The sequence below is a fragment of the Cataglyphis hispanica genome, chromosome 2, assembly GCF_021464435.1.
Source record: "Cataglyphis hispanica isolate Lineage 1 chromosome 2, ULB_Chis1_1.0, whole genome shotgun sequence".
Lineage (NCBI taxonomy): Eukaryota > Metazoa > Arthropoda > Insecta > Hymenoptera > Formicidae > Cataglyphis > Cataglyphis hispanica.
In genome coordinates, this window is record NC_065955.1 from 1580345 (window position 1) to 1599728 (window position 19384).

Sequence of the window (19384 nt, forward strand, 5' to 3'; positions counted from 1 at the left end):
CACATGATTTTTTATTTTTTTCATTTTCATTGCATTTCAAAATTAAATTTATATTTAAATATATATCACATTAATCAATATTTCCCAAATATTTTATATATAATTTCTATGACTGTTTTTTATTAATATTCATTATCTGCACCTGATATTAATATTATTCTTTTCGTAAAATTAAATAAGATCAAATAAAATAAAAGAAAAAAACTTTTTCCTTTTGAAATTAAGGAGACCTTACATCTGTTACAACCTCTCATAAAATTAACAGGCAGAACCCGCCGACTGTCAAAACATAATATAGAATAAAGATCTGATTTGAAGACGAAGGAACAATAGCGTAACGTTTAGAATTAGAAATTAAATGGGCAAGATTTTCGCTGCATAAAATTGCTTTACTGCGGCGGTACAATATAACCATAAACCATATTTCGGTCTTCTTCGTGATATATTTCTTGGTTTTTGACTTTGCAACCATTTTATGTTCTTAACAAGGATAAAAGGACAAAATCCTCAAACATAAACTCTACATCTCTTAACATTTTTTTCTGAGATATCAATAAAAAAAGGAAACAAAAAATCGATTTTTTTTATACAAAGACAATATATATAGCGAATATATAAAGCGAATATATATAGAATTTATGTATATAGAAAGATTTTTAGAGAGAAAAGAACGTACAATTAAACAATACAAACATATCTCTCCCACCTAAAAATTTTATTTTATTTTATTTTAGTTTTAAATATATATTATATATAATATATATTTAAAAAACTATAACTTATTATATATCTATTTATAATAAAAAAATGATAAAAAAAATTAAGAAGAAATAGATTTGTCACATTTGACACAGTTTTGATAGATAATTTTGGATCTTAAATTTCAATATCAGTAGAACTAAAATATCATATTAATATTTACATCTCAGTTCGCTTTCTCAGTTTCGCTGAACTCGGCAAGTTTTATTAAAATTAAAACAAAAGGGATAAAGTTTTTATAAACATTTGTCGTAACATGTGCGGCGCATTCACGTGCACACGATTCAGGAGCGTGTTGTCGGTCGGTACCGAGGCAAGCGCGATATTAGTATGATACATTGAGACAATGAGGCGTAAATAAGATAATGGCGCGCGCTTGTCCAGCGGGAGTTTAGACGTCCGAAGGGCCGAGGAGAATAAGAGAGGTAAAGAGACCGGTTAGGATCGGCAGATGGGATTGTGACCGCGCGGCCTGCCCACCGCCAGACGTGCTCAGCATCTTTATACCTTTGAGTGGTTAACGCGGCGGTTTTGTCTGGTACGCGAATCTTGTTAACCCTCTCATTCCCATATTTTCTCGATCACAAACACACAAGCATTATCTCTGATGCGTACAATATTTAGATAATTTTTTTTTTTTTTATCAAAGAAAGTACAAATAAATTAACGACTAGTGAATTGCATTATCATTTAGTAAGCGTGACATAGATTACATTATATTAAATATTTACCATGAAATTATTTTTAAATATGATTTCTCCCGCGAGATTGTATTAATAAATACTTGTATGATTTATACATGTCACAGTTGTTGCGAAATCATCGATGAGAATCTGATTCTGGAATCATTGCATATCGATGATTTCATATAATGTCAATTTTGTTTACAATACACAAGGCGACACGAGGAATAGTTGCACATTGAGACTCAAATTGCAAGTAGTTACAATTGAAGAAATAAAAGAATAAATGAACAAACGCAACATGTCCCAAGTAAGGCGAAATCACATTGCATAGCGTCACGTAGCCCGAAGGGGACGGTAAATACTTGCGTGGTCAATTGCTACAAGTGGCAAGTTGTCTATGGCATGCGTGTTGTTGCTTCTCTACGTGTCGAGAAATAGGTGTTGTTTACCATCGTTGTAAGTGTTAGTCTCAACGCGATGCAAGAGAGCAATGATGTCGTTTGTATCGCGACACGTTCGTTTAAAGAGTTTTATACATTGTGTATATGATAGATTATAGATGAACGCGATCGATAGCATCATGTAGAGCTGTAGAGAACGCGCACGCGCACATGTTAATTTGTCAAGAGTGTATTTGATAAAATACCAATTTCTCGTTTATATGTTGATCTTTATTATGGAATATTTTTATATCAAATACTTTGATCGTATAAAAAGAAACATATATATATTTTTAACAATTTTTTTGCCGAACTAAAATAAAAAGAAAAGATTGACATATCATACATAAGGGAATAATTTTAAGTTTTTCACATTTTTTGCAATCTAAAAGGGATTAAAACTGCTTCAACTTGTAAATATTTTTAATACAAAATATGCAAAATATATATATTTCTCATAATATTAAATTTTACCTGCGCAAGTAAAAATATTTCTTTTCTTAAATATATTCAATAATGAATCAAGTGACACTGATTAATTTATTATAAATTTAACTACATTAGTATTTTTATTGCATTGATTGCACTTCTTTCTCTAATTATTTTTTTAATTTTATTTTTATTCTAATTTTATTTTCAAGATAAATAAATAGGTAAAAACTATAATTTTTTCTTATAAATCTTCTTATAAAAAACTGATTTTATTTTTATTTTTTATTTAAAAAGATCTTATTAAATAAAATCAAAACTAAAATTAATTAATCTTTAAACTTTTGTAATTTTACCAATCAAAGAGAGAGAGAGAGAGAGAGGTTTCTTTGCTAAAGAAAAGCATAATAAGGTATCTATAAATGCATTAGTCCGCGTCATTAATTATTAAATTTTTAAATCTCAGATGAGATTGACGTTCATTTTGCCATTCTATGTATAATGCGTTCTCCGTGAAATGATATTACATGTGCAAAGCGCGTAAAGTTTATAAGTATTTCTAGCGTTTTAGTAAGTAGTCAGTAACAGGCTGAATTACTTTGCGCTATTACATTATTGTCGATGTCGTCAGCGCGTTATTCGCAAATGCACCCGCACTAGTCGACGCGTGGTCTTTCAATGCCCTCGTGGCACTATTTGAATCCAACTATGTGTGTGTATTAAATATCTGTGTGGCTCGTGTATCGTTATAATGTTATACCTACAATGTTACTCTGTAATGTCAACTCATACACATTGCTCTTGTTATTCATAGATTATTACTCTTCGTCTTGTCCTATGCTTTTTATATCAATAATGCAAACGCGCATGATAAAGTAATTAATAATATTGAATTAATAAGTAGATGATGTGTTATTTAAAAAAACCATTATTTAAAAAAACTTTCTGTTGTTCTCTCTTTCTTTTTCTTTCTCAAGTACTGGAAAAAGCTCAAAATTATCAAAATTTTAAATAATATCAATTTTATTTAATGAAAACCTTTTAATAAAAAAAGGATAAGAAAGATTTCTCTCTTACAAAAGTCTCTTACAAATCTCGATTCTCGGAGCAAACGTTTTATGTGTCTTTAAAATAGTGTAATGAAAAATATACGAAAAAAGATTTTTTTTTTTTTTAAATAATTTCTCGTTACTCTTAAAATTCATCGTATGCCGAATCAAAAATCTGGACCACCTCATGGCTTACTTACGGTTATTTTGACATCGCCATCTTGCCTATTTACAGAGGGGTTCTCTAACATCTCGATCTCGACGACCAGTCGCGACTCTCGTTTCTCTCGCGCACATACGTGTAGCTGTGAATGGAAGCCGCATGTGCGTGTGCGTGCACGTGGGGTGACGTGTCAATAGATTTTGGTGGCGGTGCGTTATATTATTTTCATCGCTTTATAGCATGGTGGGGTAGATATGTCGCTCGGAGCAGACACCGATGTCGATGTTCAAGGAGAGGGAAGACTGGTTTCCTTGCGATATACAAGACTCACCCTCGTGCAGAAACGAATTCCGGGGGCGAGACCAGTTTCCAGCCTATGAGGATGCATTTCCAACGAAATGGTGGTCGATCTGTAGTCTTTACTAGACACGCTTCACAGTCGTTGCACGCCAGTTATATCGCAAAGATTTCCCAACGATTATCGTCCCGCGACGGGGAAGATTACACATGGATTCGAATTGCAATTTGCGTATATATTTACGAGAGTGCTTTCTTATACTTTTTTTTTTTATATCTGTAGCTATGCACGCGTATTAATTAATATCTAATTATGCAATTGGCGCTGTCGTAATTCCTCTGAAATTATTATTGGATGACGATGAGCAAAATCTTATCATTCATATTGATTCAACTGAAATCGCCTATTTTATTTCTGGTTTTATTAAAAAATAATATATTTTATGTCTAGAGGATATATCTTTTTTCTTCTATAATACTTTTAAATTTCAAAAATATAGTGAGCGTTTTTTCTTCGAGATATTGCTCCATTTATGAATCGTGATTAAACGCACGACATAGAATATCAGTAAAATGAAATCACACTGGATGTGGTTCAAGTTTTAATTCGTAAAATAAATATATTCACACGTATCAAAATAGAATTTAATCTTTGTTATATTTTACATAATAATTTACAAATAATTTAATTGCGATGAGAGAAATGAATTTATCTGCGGCTTTATCGAAAGATTTCCTTTTTATCTTGCTTGGTGAAACAATCGCGATCGATTAAACGTGATTTCGTAGCAGTGACGGAACTTCTCTCCGCTCAATCCGCGCTGACTCACCGAATTCATCATCGAGTTGATGATTCGCGACGGAAGTCGCGCCGATTTCCCTGACTGCGAACGAAGACAATGAGAAGAAGCATCATCGTCGTTGCACAGAAGGCGAAGAAGGGATGTTGACGTGGCACTTTGATTGCGGCTAATTTCGAGTAAGATTCAAGGATAGAGAGCCGAGTTGTGGCCCTCTTCTCTCGGGCACGCGCGAATGACGTAAGGCCTAAGCGTACCTATGTAAGTAACACCGCGTCCTATACTTGTCGCGCGCGCGCGCGCGATGACTCGTTTAATTTATTTGAGCGCGGAAGGAGAGTTAAGGAGATGCGGCGTGTATGCTATTTCACCGCCTCCGCACGCGTATTTCCAACGATTACGCGCTCGCTATTGGCTCTTCTCGACTTGAACTACTTTGCGCACTTTCGACCGTGCTCGCTCTTTATTCGCGGAAACACCTACGCGTCGCTTACCGAATCGTCGTAAGCGTTCACAATCCATTTCGTTCGATGAACAACACAATGAAATGTATAATTTAATGAATGGTTCAATGAATAAAAAGATTCGACGTGTAGATGTATAAAAAAGAAATGTGACACACAAGAATATTTAAATAATATTTACAAGAAGTTAAATAAAATGATAATGAATTTTTAATTGAAATTTTATTAGAGCAAAATATTATTAAAACTTGCAAAGCTGAGAAATAAGTTACATTTAAACTGATGTAACCAAGATATTTTAATAATGAATGAAACAAGAAATGCAACAGGGAGAGATGACAATTTAAATTTTTATCTCATTAAATAATACAGTTGTAGTATACATTAAATTTTTTCGTTCGAATAAAAGCAAAAGAAAACAATTTGTACTAACTGTATATACATGACATACACACACTCATGACGCTACATAATGCCATGTAAAATTTAAATATATGCTTATATATCGACCGACTACGATTACAACTTGCTGTCTTCATACTGTATTTTAAGATGGTACGTCACAATATGAATCAATGTCTAGGCATATATTACTATTTAAATATCCGACTATTGTAAGATAATTCCTGCGAAAGCAGCATATTGATTCAACCTTGTTGAAAATAGCTAAACCAGCAGGTAAATTGTTTCTGCGACGGTTCACTCTTCTAGACTTTACTGTCACACTTTCTTCGTCATCGTTGCATTATAACACATTTTTAGACCAATATTTTTTTATAAACTTGTTCATCTCAGAGATGTTGTGTGTAAAAGTGTAAATATATATCGATGCAGCACAATTATTCAAATGTTTCGTAATTTTCTCTAGTGTTAGACGAATCTTTTGGAGAAAGACTTGAAATGCTTTGTTAATCTAGTCTATATTCGAAGATTGTGTATATATTTTAATATCAAGAAGCAAATCACAAAGAGAAGTTAAGCCTTTCTATCCTTAGTCGGCGTTGGCAGGAAATCGAGATACGCATCCAGACTAATCATGTTATACAAAACAGTTAAGGAGGTTCCCAAGCGCGTAGCGCTGCGACAGAAGACCCGTATCTCCGCGTGGCACAAAAGTGTTAAACGAATGAATGAATGAATGAAGGCTCGTCGAATGGATGAATGAATGAGCAGTCGCGGTCGCTCAACACGAAGATGCAAGCAAGACGCGTCACATGGAGAAGCAACCGAGAGAAAAACGGTGACGGAGAGAGAGAGAGCGTAGGATTGAAACGTCGGTGGGAGAGAAAGAGATGAAAAATGTATTGAGAGAGGATTAACGATCAACGATGGCCGCTCGAATATTTATCGCGTGTGATAAATAAAAGGAGAAATATTTATAAATGTAAGTAAAGAATTGTAACAAAAGAAGATAGAAAATAACGAGTATTTATACAAATTTTTCAGATAAAATCGAGTCATATAATCGGTGAACATAGCGGCATTCTTCACAGAAGTATCTATATTAAATTTTAAATAAGAGCAAATATATATGCAAGTTAAGAATAAATTTGCGATTAAAAATTTATATATAGTTTCCGTAATCTATCTATAAAACATAATTTTATAAGCAATTTCCAAACAATTCCAAAAGTTGATTCTTATAAGAGAGAAAATTTTATGCATTTTATTTCAAATTTTAATAACAAAAATTGTTGATAAAATTGATTATAAAAATTATTTCAAATTTTAACTTGTGGCAATTAAACATGAAATTCTATTCAATTTTTCCAATTCTTGCCAAGAAAATTTGAAATATTATCAAATGAAATCTATCGAATAGTAAAACATTGACTAAGAATCAGAGGAAAAGATGATAATTACTAGAAATACAATATACCGTGCTGAATAAGGCGCGATTCGAGCACGTTAGAGGAAAGAAATATACGCTACGATCGTACACATGCTTCATTCAATTTTATTACAAGTCGTGCGCACGCGGTGGCTGCTCGTTTACGACGAAACGCCGTTTATGGCCGGCGCTCGTCCTCTAGTACGTCGCACCAGCCGACACCGACTCGCTCGCCATGATCTTGAATGGCTTCAATTAACTTCGTTTAGGCGAATAATTGTTTCTTGGGAATTCCCGCAGAAATGTTGCATGCCGCCACGTCCGCGTATCGCGATCGAAAGGAAATTGCTGCGCGATTTAAACGGTACTTGTGTTAAGGCCTTAGCTCCTCTAGTCTTTGACTAGAAGTAAATTTATTTATTTTCAAACTTAGCTCGAATTCATATAAATACCTCTTGCATTTTGTTTGTCATTAGTGTTAAATAATATTTTCATATTATCATCTCTTTTTTTATATTAATATTCTACAACTTTTTTTTTTAATGGCTTACAATTTTTAAACATCACATTGAATATGTTTGTGTGTTATATATACTTTTTTATAATTTTAAAATTACAAAATTATATTATAAAACAAAGAACATAACATTAGAATGGCCAAATCCATTATCGATCAACAATTGATCCTGATCCTAGGGTGATGATGGATGCTCTTGTTACTGTGCAGAGTTGACAAACAATTCGAATCAAAGTTTGGCGGATCTTAGAAACCTTACAAAGACAAACGGGTAAAGTTAATTGGTTGGCGCAATAGATCAGCCTAGAGTTCTTTGCCCAACGAATGGCTTCCGTTCTTCTCGGTGAGGGCATAAACATCGGCGATACCATTTCTATCCTAGATTTTCCATTTATAGATATACTACTTTTCCTCATTCGTGTAATTTTTATTGTTTTAATGTCAACAAATATAACTATTAAAAATTAATGCATTCAATTAATTTATTCAACAATTAAACACAAAATCAATGATTAAATATATCTAGCAGAAATTCTAGCATAAAACAAAAAGCATTGTCATACTAACAATGGAATGAATTCGCAGCATCTTGCCTCCTCGACATGGGAATGTGTGTACTCTTTTTAAAAGTATACGGACTATTTAAATGTAACCAACGACTCGATAAAAAATTTTCTCGCCAATGAAAGCCAAGACTGATTCTCTCAGACTGCACTTCCTGCTTAAACATCAGCCGACTCGTTTCGTCGACAGAATAGAGAGATGAGAAATGAGAGAGATAGAAAGCGAATTAAAGTACAATCAAGGCTCGTATCTTTGTACCATTTCTTCTCGTCCTTTCCTTCCCCTCGTATCCAACAATACAAATGACCATTTAAACTAGTGAATCTGCTACTCTCGCGTGATCTTCAAGTACATATCATCATTCTTTCTATATAAAGTTTCAATATCAATTTCTCACTCATCTCATAATCCAGAGATACATACATTTCAGCTTGCATGTGCATTTATATAAATGCTGAATATGTATATGCATACAATAAAATTCAGTTTAGATATTTCACGACTAGTTTTTATCAAGCAAAATTTTTTATAATATCCTATTAAAAAATTTAGTTTAAGTAGAATATTAATCTGAAAACATAAATTCTATATCTTATTAGTATCTTATTAAATATCTTTTCAATTTTAATGCAAATATCTTATCATAATCACAATTATTTATATATTTAAGGAGAGAGAGAGAGAGAGAGAGAGAGAGAGAGAGAAAGCAAGAGAATAAATTAATATTACTGATAAGCTTCGTGTCCTTTTTTTCTAATTTTGATATATTTCGATTTCCTCTCTCGTGCAACAAGAACGCGTGCGTAGTGCATGCACGCTTCATACTCGTGCAGTACTTTATCGAGAAAGAGATAGATAAAAAGAAAGATAGAGAGGGAAAAAGAGAAAGAGAGGAGTTAGCCACGAAACGAGAGAGCGGAGCCGGCTGAATGACTGAGTGACACTCGGCTGACGTCCCTTCCGGTGTGTCTCACATTACACCAAGCCCGTTAAGCATTTGTATTAAAGTTACGGCATCGGGCGCGTGCCACCCACCACATATAATTTTTTTTCTCGCTCCTGCCAATATGATATCTCCTCGTGTCTTCGTTCGCATTCACTTATCTGACTTTTATATGACAACCAGCGGATAAAAAAGATTTTAGCATAATTATTTGTTACGCGGTGAATAATCGATGAAAAATAAAAATTAATGATTGCTGTATTTAAATATTTTACAAATTTTCTGTCTTGAGATTCTCTCTAATTAATTCGATATGTTCCCTACAAATTTAAGGATATTGTAGAAATAAATAATAAGCTTTCTATTACTAGCTATAAGTATCCGTCCGGAAGCACGCATAATTTTAGTCAATTATTGATTACTCGTGCAAATATTTGGTTGATAACTAATCCAACTACTAATAATTCTGTGCTTTAATCAATGGGATATGTAAATGATAGTCAGCAATGTATTAACGTAGCACGCGATCAAAACCATTTTTTATTTAAAACTCTCTGATCCTTTTATAGATTCATTATAACGTAGCAATGAAGGCAGTACTTTGATACAAAAAAAAATGCTTAAAATCCTTTTGCATACGCATCGTAATTTTTAGAAATTAATCATCTTGTCCTTGCAATATTTATGCCACATAAATATCACGTAGAATCAGTGTTTGATTGTCGATGATTTTAGTGACGATAAAGTGAACAAATGTCCACTTACCGTGTAAATTTGCAGTAATATGTGGGGGAACAGTTCAGTTAAAGTGTCTCTCGTTCAAACGCAGCGTGTACCATGAAGAAGTAGTACTATAGTCGCGTGTGAGAGGTCATTCCGAGTCAATCGATGATGGACGAAAGTAACTGCAAAAGAAGATGTGTCGAAACAAATGTATGGAAAATTGAAGTTGCACAGTGAAATAATTAGCTTCGCTTAGTTCGCACACAATTTGCAAAAAGTCGATAATGAAAGAGACGAGTTACAGCCTTGGCACGTTTAAGCAATAACTTGCATCAGTATTCGTGAATGGTGCAATATGAGTAACACGATTTCTGTGTATTAACTGCGAGGCGAATAAGTGAGCAAACGGAAGCGCAATTCCGAGTATTATTAGTTTGATGCATTCGCGCTGTACATTGCGATCAAATTTCAAAAATCATAAATAAATATGTAATTTATCTGATTTATATATATATATATATATATATATATATATATATATATATAATATGCTTGTGCCCATTGTGAGACTTTTAATAATAATATTGCTATAATAATATTATATATGTATATGTAACAACAATAAATTTATAAAATAGATAATTCATATGTAATTATTATCAATATATGTATAAGTAATATAAATACAAATATAATGTATATCAAAAATATTATCTCTTATCACGACTAATTAAATTTTATATAATAATCAGAGAGGCTTCTTAAAAGAGAAAATTCCTCCATACTGTTTGTAAAAATAGATTTTATTATATTAATTAAAAATAGATAAAAATAGATTTTATTATAAAATAAATTTAAGGGATTTCTCTCGCGGCCATTCATTAATATAACGTTGGATTGTGTCATTCCGGAAATCGTAGAGTTTATAAAAGAAAGAATATATGAATGAGACTGCCGGGTGTGCACGTACTACACATCGTGCGTAAAACAACAGCAATAATTGTCAAGTTGTCTAGGGGGCAGCTGGTCGTGATCGCGAGTCAAGGAGTTTGACCCACGACCGCGGCCGCCAATAAAACTTCGGGTCCAAGCAAGACCCAGGATACGAGGTCGTCTATTTAACCTCGCGGCGTGCGCCGGATGCCACTGTTTTTCTCCCTAGAATTGACCGATTCAATTGCACGAAGACATTTCGCGAAAATGCACGAACGGAAGTTTTCTTATCACTGTCGATATAAAAAAAAAAATAAAATAAACGCGCGATTATAATTGATCAAATTTCTACGAGGAGAGAAAAAAATGCAAATTCGAAAATGTAATTTGAAAGCCCAAATTAAATTTTTTGTTTTAAAATAAAATTTAATAAAATTAAATTAATTGCAATATGCATTGCGAATAAATATAGTAAATAGATAATTCAATTTTAGAATATTATAGTTTAATAATATAATAATAATAATAAATATATATGTATATATAATAACGCGCGTGCAACTAAATCTTTTTATGCATCTAAGAAAAAAACAAGAATTTTTATATTGCATTAGACATGATCATAAACGCACTGCACTGTAAACGCCGCGATTCGTAAGCGAGTGGGAAACGCGTGCATGGACCAAGCACACGGCTCGAATTCGATTCGACCCATACGCGACCGGCTGCGTACTCATCGATTAGTCACGGTACCCGCGTAGCTCGAAGGGTGACTTTACATTTCGTCTCGACGGATTACTTTTGGCATAACTCTGCGTGTACGGGATGCGCGCAGAGTACGATGCGACAAGATGCGCCCCCGCGCGCGCGCTCCCCAGCCACTCGACACTCGATGACCCCGCGTGCTCGTCATCGCAAATCATGATGACTGAAAATTACCCGCATTACCGCGGAATTAATCGTAAAGTATTTGTTGTTTTTTTTTTTTTTTTCACGGCCTAACAAAAGGATCAGCGTGAACTTAGCATTTTACAAATCAAGAATGCGCCTTTCTAGCTTATTGTTTCTCTAATTTTTCTTTTTATATATACATATTTTTATTTATTTTTTTTATTCATTACGAAATAAGAATTTTTGCATTTTATACATACATAATTATAGTAATTGTGAATTTTAAGAATTTTAAAGAAAAATCTCTTGTTTTGATATCTATATTTATTGTTAATTTTTTCTTATTATCATTGAATAATTCGGCAACCGTTACTTTCTCCTTCTCAGCAGTTTAATCCGATTTAAATTCGATGCTTGTAATAACCGAATGACAACAAAGACTGTCATAAATTCACCGGATGGATTTTAAGCGGGGCAAACGCGCATTTCGCGCTTTTGTTTGTACGCAGAAACGATAGCGAGGGACGCCCACTCACAAGACGCAGGAAGCTCGTATAGGGAAAGAGACGCACGCGACGACCACCGTCATCAGCAACGTAGCTGTCGTCGGCAACCAGCGGCGACGCGCGTCCACGTGCGAGTATATACGCGCATACCGCTGGAGGAATGGGGCGGGCAAGTGGCTCGTTTAATGCATTAAAACGCAGACACATCGAAGACGCTCTTTGCACGCGCGAGGAGCTGCTTCGCTCAGCGGGGAATTTAACCGTACTAAATCTGGACGTTATCGCATAGAACACTATGTATATGTACTTAAAACAAGTGAACAAGCTTCAGCATCTTGCATATCGAAAATACACTAAAAAATATATTAAAAATGATGAATATTAATTCACGCAGTTCAATTTCTTTAACCATCTGTCATAAATTCTCGAGATATTATAAAATGCAAAAAAAATTACAATTACATTTTATCTAAGTAAAGATAATAATATATTAAAACTGAATATATAAGCATGTATGTATATATAAATAGATTGTTCAAACATTTAGGATCTCTATAACTAACTGTTGTACTATAAAAAGAAATGAAATTGTATTATTCAATAGCAGCTTTACTTTTAGTGAGAGAATGATGATAAGATAATAGGATAATGTAATGTGATGGTTTAGTAGGTCAATATATTATACTTTATTGCACTTTTTTATTATCGGAATGTGACCCTAAGCATATATTAGATATGAAACTCGTTTAAAAGACATTTTAATAATTGAAATAATTTATAAATATTGAAATATATATACTTCCACCTTTGATGATTATATCTTTTACAAAAAAGCAACACATTTCTTACACATTTTTCTTTCTCCGTATAATTCACTTGGCTTTCAATTTAATATTTTTTATGCTAGAGTGTCAGTAATTTTTCGATATTCGAGGGATTATTTTCTTTCTGTTCCCTATTCGCATAAACACCGAATCACTCAATCGTTTTCATTTTCAACAGAACGACAACTTTTGATACGGACAGCAATTTTCCCGCGAATCGATTCGTTCAGGCACACGCGTACATCGTTCATGTTCGCGGACACGTACGCGATCGCGTCGCTGGACGAGTGAACGAAGCGTGGGGTGTGAGGAAGGTGCTTAAAGGTATAAGGACCGAGCATTCACAGGAGGAATTAGTTAGCGGTTGCTTTGGAAGCGCGGACACCCCGTGGTGCCAACAAAAGAGTTACAGCCCTTTCGCACCTCGACACGGGGGATTACACGCCATAAAATAAATCCCCCCGCTGCCCATCTCGCCTCGTCCCCCTCCGCCCCTTTTCTTCTCGGCGTCCTGATCTCTTATGGCTTTAGAGAAGGAGAAGGAGAGAAGGAGGAGATTATAATGTTTTACCCGCGCGTGCTCCGATGTTCGCGGACGATATCTTTTTTTCTACCGACGTACCTCCCTCTCGCTTTGTGGTACGAGTTCTAGCCAAAGACAGAAGATGCGGCGATCTTCCCGGCCAGAGTGAGTCTGCGATGACTGAGGGAAGGATTCAAGAGCGTGGAGAATTCGTTGGTTAAAGGGATTCGGGCCGACAGCTCGGAAATGACAGAGTTTCTCTCTACATTCCTGCTCTCCTGTAATTAATCCTCCTAGCGTCAGTAAAAATATTTAAGACTTTGTGATACGATAATATAATACAATATATATATATATATATATATATATATATATATATATATATATATACTATTATATCTTTATAAATACAATTTCTGTGTTTTTTACTAATTTTCATTTTGTATAACATATGCAACATGTCATTTATGATAAATAGAATTTTTCCTTTTTTATGCGAAATTTAAACGGCAGGAACATCTGTATTATATATGGAATTTGTATTATATAATTTTTTTCTATTAAAGAGAAAAGTGAGCTTTATCTCAAACATAATGATTGCCCAATAAGCAATTACTAATAAGTCAATCAATGCAATTTATTTAGGTAATAAAATTTACAGATTTTCTTAAACAAAATAATCTTTTCGTTTAAAATAGACTTGTATATATATATATATATATATATATATATATATATATATATATAATAATCTATATAAAATCTTTAAATATAAAAATCAGATCAGTAGATCCGAAGTAGGGCTGAATTTCACACCGACAAAAACCTTATCGTTGCACCAGCTGTTGAAAATAATGGAAATACACATTTGTTCGGAATAAATCTAGTGCACCACCCACTTAAACGCAATTTAAGCCCCATCATCGTCGTAAAATCTTGGAAATGTGGACCACCGAGGACACGCCAACGTTGCTTCGTAATAATGTGCGCCACGGGATTCGGAGGGGACTCGTGACTTTCGTCGTTTTTAATTGATTAATCGCTCGTGTTATTACGTGATTATCGTCATGCCTTGAGAGGTGAAGCACAGAGGAGCTCCGAAGAAGGAGTACAGTTAGAGGAGGAAGACTGAAAAGGAGGACTAACGAGAAGAGAGGGACCTGATCTTTCAGGGAGGGCAAGAGACCGTCTTCCTGTCGCGTGGCCCCCACGTTATCTCATTTTCTCGTCTCCCTCGGGTGGAATTAACCTCTACATTGGGATTAAAAAGCGGATATATTAATTTGCCGCCGTAGCTCCTCTCTGCTTCTTGGCGCGCGTACGCTTGCTCGTAACGCGATAATGCGACCGCAAGAATGCGCGCAATTAGTCAGACGGGGTTTCTACAAGAAAACCTGAGACGATTATGTATTGGGTTTAAAAATTAATGTAATGTATTATCATGGATTTTATTTTTCAATGAATAAAATAAATATGCAAAAATATACGTTCAATTACCGGTAAATTTATTCGGCAAATTTACGATGTCCTAATATGCAAATTCAAAAATTGAAAAGAAATATTTTTTTCTATATTCTTTTATATCTTTTTAACTCCCGCAAAGAGGAGAAAATAATTTGAAGAAATCAAACTGAAATTATAAACTCTTCAAAGATATAAATATTTGTATATATAATATTTTTTATTATTTTATGATTAATTTAATTTGATTAATTATATGATTAATCTCAAAAATATTGTCTCGATAGTTTCTCGAGTTTTATTGGCGGATAAACGATTTAAAATAAATAAAAACGCTTAAAAATTTTGGAATACTCTTTAGTATAGATTTCTTTCTTATGTCAATTATACGATCGAAAACTTTATTAATCATGTATAAATATTAACATTAATTAAAAGAAAAGTTTTACTTAACAGATGAATTTACGTGGTCATATTCGAGAAACTTGCCGAGAATAACATGATCTGTTTGATTTGGTCTTTCCGTTTTCGCGGCCGCTTATCCAAAGCGTGTGCAAACGCGAAGAATAATTGCGACAGGGTGTTTCGGATTGAGCGATTCGTTCAGAATGAAAGGAACCCTTGGCCCTGGGTGCCACTTGTTGCGCGACTCTGGCATCCTGCTGACTTGGCTCCGCGGGAAATGTCTTGCACGACCGATTCCGAATGCGTTGGTAAATCGACTCCCTCATCCTTATACCCGGGCAGCTTCTATAATCGTTCCTTTATTCCTACCTACTCTTACCGAATCGATTCCGCGATCGCTCGAGACGACGGAGAACGCGAGCTTCTTCAAGGTAGAAATGAGAACGCACACGGTGCGATGTGAACGATCCACTGTTCCATTTCCCAATGATTCTTGAAATAAGTCTATAAATTCTAATTTCTGTAAGTTCAATTTTAGAAAAAATTATAACAATTTGCAGCTTCGTATTTCACAATTTCACATAAATGTTATTCTATGTGTTAAGATATTAAAAGCGACTAACATTTCAAGAAACTTTTCTCACAATTTTTATTTCAATTCTACTGTATTTCCTTTATACAGCATTCTTTTCAACCTCGTATAATGTACGATTATTTTGTTCTCACATAAAAGCAACAAATTTACAAGAAATATGCCATGTTTTTTTCTCGAATTAGTAAGTAAAGTAGAAGCTCCATTAACCAGTGTAAATTGGCGTGAGGATCAAAGCATCATCGGAGGATCAAAGAACCGATGTCCACTAACATTTATTAGCTCGATTTAATTCAATTAGGGTACCGATAATGACCGTGGTGTTTAACTGGATCGAAAGATGTCACACGGTATTTTTCTAGCGATCATAAAAGCAACACACATACTTTCTCAAATCTTGATGTGGCTTTCTATCTTATATTATAAGTGCCGATTGACCAAAGAGAATCTCATTTATCAGAACCGATGTGAAATATTTCAACTATCTAATTACAAGAGAAATAATGTAAAAAAGGAATTAAATTTTTTATCGATAATGATTTACTGATAATTATTTATTTTGGCAGTTTTTTACGGAAATTTAATTGTGCAACGAGATGTAAACCTCATTTATGGAGAATTGTTGGAAATTCGACCATCAAAAATAGCTCATGAAAAATGCATGAATGTGATTCATTAAACGTTTGCAATCCAGCGGATTTTGGAGGTTACACATGAAGGTAAGAGACTGTGAGAAAATTGGCGCAGACTGTTTTTCGACAATGAGTCGATCGTGAACGGATCATTGGGTATCAATGACCCCGCAGAGATGCAGGGAACCGCATATCGATATCTCCACTTTCGAAATCGCCCTAGGTACTCTTTGCGATTTAAAGTACACATTCGATAACCATTATTTAAATATTATAATATTCGTGAAGAAAACTTTATTATAATATATCTTATATCTTTTATTTTTTACGTTTTAAATCTATTTATAGAGATTTTTTTTAAGATTAAAAAAAGTAAAAATTATATACGGTTCAAAGTTAAATTAAAACTTAATTAATTATACTTAATAAATCTTAGATGCAAACAATAAATTTTAAAAAATATCAAATAATATCTCGACTCTTTTTTAAAAAATATCAAAATTTAAATAAATAAATTTTGTTTGCTGTAGCTTCAAATGCGATATTATTTTGTCAGATTGAGCTATAAACTATACAATTAACTAGAGCATTCTCTCTTATTCCCTCTCTCTCTTCCCTTTTTCTAATTAAACTATCGTATTGATTTTGCTCTTGTAATAATTATTACTTTGATATATCAAAGTCACAATATCTTTCTTTATTATTCTCAGCACTTCAATACGTCATGTATTAACGATTCAAGATTAGACATTTGCATATTAGTGCGCAACAGACCCAATTAAAGCAATCAGGGAGCATTACGGGGCGAGAACAGATGACGATTTAATTCACCTACCGGTGGTGCGTTCTTTGAGGGGTGAAAGAGACGGGGAAGAGGAGAGGGCAGAGGCACTCTTGATGAGATACACGCGTGGCTGTATGTTTCGTTATCAACCAACACAACGTCCATCAACACGAAACGCTAACGATGCCACCAAATAGATTATTACAGTGGATAAAACGATCCGGGCGTGAAACGTTCATTATATTAATTATTATCAACTATTATCAGTTACTATGTGTGTGTGTGTGTGTGTGTATCGGCAGCACCCTCTGATGCGAGAATTATCCTTCCATCGCTTTCGCCACCCTAATTTAACCGATTCACAGCAACATGATGTAGGTACAAATTGTCGTAGAGCCAGTCGACGATTAATGATCGACTAAAATTTTTATGACGCATCGATGTAAATTGCAGTTACAAGAGAAAAAATTCAAAGATTTTACAACTCTTGCATATCATTTCTTAAAAGGAGAATTTTAAATTTTCTATATTTATTTGAATTTATTAAATAAATTGTATATCAACATTAATTTATGTGACAGATTAAGAAAAAATGCGGAATTGCAAGAAAATGATTGCAAAACTTTGAATACATATATTATAAGAAAAATTGCATTTAGTCCTAAAATAATAATTTTGCACCGAACAACCCTTTATCATTCTACACTCGGGAGTTTCGTTGAAAACTCGACAATTTTGATATAAATAGATACTGCTGACAACAATCATACCAGCATACCAGTTTATCCAGACAGATCACGTTGGACGCGCATTTTGGATGTGTAACAGAATAAAATCATAACAACGGGCATGTATAAAGTTATCCGCTGGCGGCAACGAGATTGGCGCTTTGACGACACCATGTGCCGCGTAGTGATCCATCTTAACTGCCAACCCTTGCCAGGGACGTGGGATTGCAGTCGATGGCTGCGATGCCACCGTCTGCTAGAGCCTGTCCTCCTCGATCATTCTCCGATCGCAATGATTTTGCCTGGCGAGCGCGTTTCGAGTTGATCCGACAAAGTCGTTTTCATAAATCAACTGATGCGATGCCAACGTTTTGTCAGCGGAACTATTGCGTTCTTTAAATTGAGAATGGCTCATCCCGTATGCAATAAAATTTATTCGTCGCATCTTTATAAAAAAAAAAAAAAATGCAAACGCCTTAGTTATTTTATGCAGGTAATTATTTCTTTCCTTTTTATAAAATTGCAAAGTATTACAATGAGCTAGTATAATATCTTTACTTTTAGTATCTTAAATCATTAAAAATATAATTACATTTTATTCAAAAGTTTTGTTTATTTAGAAATGTGATCTATACACAAAATGCATTAGATGTATTTATTATTATCTATAGAATGATGATAGTATTGCGCACGTATAGTTATTTTCAATGCTTGAACGCTGTGCGCAATATTTCTGCACATCACAAAGGGTGATTAATTCGTACGCGCCCACGTGGACAGAGGCACACATGGCAGGTGTGCGAAAATTGTAAACGTGTGGAAACCATCATGCGCATCGTGCGTGTTCTCAGGAACATGTAATTATCACGGGGTTGGCGTTATAACTTTTATATGGTTACATGTGTCACGCATACTCATACTTTATCGACGATATCACATCACCAGATGCGTCCTGATAATTGCAACGTCCGCCAAAAAATTTAATTGCACTACATTTGCGAAATATGCTATATATCAGAAGAGAGAAAATGTCTGTAAAATATTAGATTTTAATGCATCAATTCGAATGCAAGAAATATAATTTGGAGAATTGCACTGATACGTGCGTTAATATCGCAACCATTTAATTTTATATGAATTTTACATAAAAAAAGGAAAAAAACAACATTTATACTTAAGAATATTTACATTAAACACATTTTTAATATAAAGATTTTGCAAAATAATATATCGTGAAAACAGAGTGACTACACCTTAAAAGTGATCAAAAATTAAAATATTTAATAATGTATTTAATAATAAATCCTATTTCTTTTGACAAATATCAAATTTTTTGTTCGACATATGCAATATTTTCTATGCTTTAGAATCAAGGAATATGGTTTATGCTATCCGCTCGCACAACCGCGGAAAAGTGGAAAAATATTCTGAAAAGAATCA

General features: G+C 33.9%; 1 protein-coding gene across 1 annotated transcript in view; it reads right to left on the reverse strand.

Annotated features, from left to right (window-relative positions):
* LOC126857347 (uncharacterized) overlaps positions 1-19384 on the reverse strand; it is a 116051-nt gene that overhangs the window by 33938 nt on the left and 62729 nt on the right. The gene's annotated exons all lie outside the window — the stretch shown is intronic.